Source organism: Nuphar pumila, chromosome 7 (assembly GCF_984573655.1).
Source record: "Nuphar pumila chromosome 7, dmNupPumi1.hap1.1, whole genome shotgun sequence".
Classification (NCBI taxonomy): Eukaryota; Viridiplantae; Streptophyta; class Magnoliopsida; order Nymphaeales; family Nymphaeaceae; genus Nuphar; species Nuphar pumila.
Genome location: NC_143255.1, coordinates 121,760,815 through 121,765,215, shown reverse-complemented (window position 1 = coordinate 121,765,215; position 4,401 = coordinate 121,760,815). Strand labels below are relative to the sequence as shown.

General features: G+C 36.0%; 1 long non-coding RNA gene across 1 annotated transcript; it reads left to right on the top strand.

The window, feature by feature from the left end:
- Positions 1 to 2,539: 2,539 nt before the first annotated feature.
- LOC149833244 (uncharacterized) lies at positions 2,540 to 3,723 on the top strand. The gene is made up of 2 exons (XR_016433152.1): positions 2,540 to 2,709; positions 3,532 to 3,723. It is a non-coding gene; the product is annotated as an uncharacterized LOC149833244 (long non-coding RNA).
- The last annotated feature ends 678 nt before the right edge of the window (positions 3,724 to 4,401 follow it).

Sequence of the window (4,401 nt, the reverse complement as noted above, 5' to 3'; positions counted from 1 at the left end):
TACCCTCTATCCTTTGTGTTGTCAAATCTTTGTAATAGTCAACCCAAATTATGCTAAAAAAATGAATCTGCAACATATATGCATGAAAAGGAGATAACAAACATGCACAAAAAAACACATTCTTGAGTAAGTTATATTATCATACTATTTATTTGAGCTTTTTATCTGCTAAATGTGTTCATCGTGAAATTGTAAATCCTGAAGTCATTTTCTTTTATATCAAATTTTCAAAGAACTCAGTGCTCTGTTCTCCGTCTATTAACCTTCATGTCAATTTTCTAACATCCGTATGTTATGTTCTTCATCTATTAACCTTAGGTCGCTATGCTTTGCGAACCTCTTTTGGTGGATAGATAGCTATAAGAGTAGGTAAAGCGATGTGTGAGACATTATCCACCATTGATAAGAATGAATATTGATTATATGTAGCTCGATATGATTCAACATTGAACCACTTGTCACAGTAATCTTCTGGTAGGTTGTCTTTATATAAAATACATGTGATCACATGTTTGCAAGGAATCTCGCTAACCTGCCAATCTTCTGGTAGGTTGTCTTTATATAAAATGCATTCCATGATATGTTAGACAAACCTATATGGGGGGTATTGTCTGAGTTGAGCGGATTTTTCAGAACATTGTGCGCATCGGAGGTCATTGTATCAGATGTAAAGAATCTCGAGGACTCTGTCATCACCACTGTTTGTCTGTTAGAAAAGATATTTACGCCAGCATTTTTCGATGTTATGGAACATTTGATCATACATCTGCCATATGAACTAAGGGTTGGTGGCCCTGTGCAATATCGATGGATGTACCCATTTGAAAGGTATATGTTTTTTTATATTTGTCTCTTTAATGACAGATATTTAAAATTTGAAATGTATATTCTTGTCAGATGCATGTTCAACCTAAAAAAAAAGGTTCGTAATAAAGCAAGAGTAGAAGACTCTATTTGTGAGGCGTACACTTTAGAAGAGATTTCAAATTTCTCATCTATGTACTTCGAACCTCATATTTCAACACGTTACACATGCCCGCCCCGTAACGATGATGGAGAACAAGTAACTGTAGCTGACAAGCTGTCGATATTTCAACGACTTGGGCATGCATTTGGTAGTTGCCGATCAAGGCTATTGACAAATCGAGAGCAAGATGCAGCACACATCTATATTCTTTTTAATTGTTCAGCGATCGACCCATACATCGAGTAAGTATATGTATATGCAACTCAATTATAAATCCTTTTATGTTCTATATGTGGATACATGGCTCGGTAATATAAGTATTTGTGGTTTGCAGACGATTTGATCTGGAGTTGCAAAGCAAAGTTTCACATCTCACTAATGCAGAAGTACAAAAAGAACGTGAAACTAAGTTTGTGGAGTGGTTGAAACAGTTGGTAAAGAAGCTAACATAAATTTTGTACTTATAAACAACACTAAGTTACTTAATTGATCGTGATCACAATAATTGTTTATGTCTGTGCGTAGGTTCGCCATGGTGATGTTAAAGATCAAGGAATATGTGATTTAGAAAATGGTCCGACCAAAGTTGTGCAATGCTACAACGGGTATATCGTAAATGGTTATCGATTCCATACAAAAGACTACGGTATAAACAAATCAACGATAAATAGTGGCGTGTGTGTCAAGGGTAGCAGCTACGGTGAAAATGAACATGATTACTACGGTGTTATAGAGGAAATAATGGAGTTGACTTACTTAGGCATGAATAACAGGGTTACGGTATTCAAGTGTCATTGGTTTGATCCAACTGCAACAAGACTCGACAAAGCTTCAGGCATTGTGGAGGTGAATCATAAATCCAGGTTTGGAACATATGAACCATTCATATTAGCCTCGCAAGCTCAACAAGTTTATTATACTTCATATCCGAGTATAAAAAAGTCAGATAGAAATGAATGGTGGGCAGTTTGCAAGGTGAAATCCAAACTATACCCCGAGTATGATCAGTTACAAGAAGATGAGTTAGCTGAAGACAGTGATTACTATCAATCAGATGATGTCTGTGACTTCGCTTATGGTCACGATGTTGCGCATGATATGCATGTCATATCTCCATTGGCTGATGAAACATTCATAGAGGAATGTGATCCAAATGATGTACCAAGTGGATGGGCAAACAATGAAGAAGAAGAAGAAGAAGAAGAAGAAGAAGAAGAAGAAGAAGAAGAAGAAGAAAGTCAAACTAGTGACGAGGGAGTCTTCGTATCAGAGAAGGCGAGAACGACAACGGTATGTATTAATTCTATTAATAATCATTGCAATATATATGCAAGTCATCATAATGTTATCATTAATTATTAATGAATACTTTAAACATTATTTTGTAGGCGGCATATGAGCAACAAATGGTAGAGCGATATGGTGAAGACGCTACTCAGCATCCATCATTTGATCCTACAGCATGGGTGACTGCAGCAGGTGAACCCAAAAAAGGTCGCGTGTTCGGGTTTGAGAGTAATATGAACACTTCACCAGTTATTGGTTCTTCCAGTTACGGCTCACCAACTTCTTGCGCCGACATAAGCTCCAAGCAGCCGACTATTCTTTCCGGTGATGATGTACGCGAGATCATTAATGAATCACTGAATAACTACTTCCAATACACCGTCGCCCCCTTTCTCCGAAATGAGATCAAGGCCGCTGTTCAGGATAGGGGATCTTCGATTCCAGGTCCCTCTCAGGTATAATCACATATATAGTTTTTTTGACTATCTTAAAGCACATCTGAGCATAGTAGAATCACATATAGAGTTTTTCTAGATGCCTTAGAACACATATGAACATGCTATAATCACATATTCAATTTTTTTACTGCCTTAGCACACATATGAGCATGATAGAATCACATATATATATATTTAACTTTTTGTCTGTCTTAGAGCACATATGAGCATAATAGAATCACATATAAAGTTTTTTTGATTGCATTAGAACACATAAGCATGCTATAATCACATATTCAGTTTTTTTACTGCCTAAGAACACATATGAGCATATTATAATCACATATTCTGTTTTTTGACTGCCTTAGCACACATATGAACATGCTATAATAACATATAGAGTTTTTTAACTGCCTTAGAACACATATGAACATGTTATATATCATTTATGATAGAATCACATATAAAATTTTTGGCTTTGCCTGCCTTAGAGCACATATGAGCATGCTATATTCACATATTCAATTTTTTTACTGCCTTAGCACACATACGAGCATGATCGAATCACATATATAGTTTTTTGCTTGCCTTAAAGCACATCTGAGCATGGTAGAATCACATATAGAGTTTTTTTATATGCCTTAGAACACATATGAACATGCTATAATCACATATTCAATTTTTTGACTGCCTTAGCACACATATGAGCATGATAGAATCACATATAGAGTTTTTTTATTGCCTTAGATCACACATGAGCACATGATAGAATCACATATAGTGTGTAATTTATTTCATTATATTTTGTTTATCAATACTGACTGTTCTTTTCTTGTGTAGGCTGCTAGCGATAATCAGGGTAGTGGAGCTGAAGGGACAGATAAAGACAATGAACAAGAAGACGCACAAAATCTTGGCGATGATTAGAGGACTGTGTTGAAGAAGTTCTATTTTTTTTATTTTTCCTAATTGTAATTGTTGAATTGTAAATAATTAAACTTCTTAGTTTTAAGGTGGAACGATTAATTATTATAGATACTTGTTATATGAATTTTTTTGTGTGGTTTGTTTTTTATTTACAGGAAATATAAATTGTACAGGAAATATAAATTGTACAGTTCTTCGTAATTAATTTTTAAATAAATTTTTTTTGATTTTTTTCGTTTTTGCGACGGATTAGCGACGGATGATTCCATCGCTATTCATATTAATCTAGCGACGGCTTAGCGACGGAATTAAATCCGTCGCCACGCCGTGGTCGCCGTTTAGTACCGGCGGATTGGCGACGGAATATAGCGCTCGTTATTCCGTCGCAATTAGCGACAGACTTGGCGACAGAATTATTCCGTCGCCAGTTAGCGTCGAAATATTCGCGACGTAAGCATACTGTCGCCGCGTTGTCGCTAATCCGTCGCTAACCATGTTAGCGACGGATTAGCGACGAAAGGTGGTCGTCGCTAATCTACTGCTCTGTTGTAGTGTAAAGATCAACACTATAACCGTGAAATCGATCGTGGGCTTCGTACCATTGTCGAAGGCAATGCAATACTTATACACATATTTGTTGCATCTTTTTTTTATTTTCTCTAACTTTTTTTTTTTACTTTCGGCACCACAACGCCAGTCATATGTTGCCCTACAATATTTTTTTCTCAAAAAGTTTTATCAGCATAAAACAAAGCTTTTCAATAAGTAAAATTAAGGGCTTGT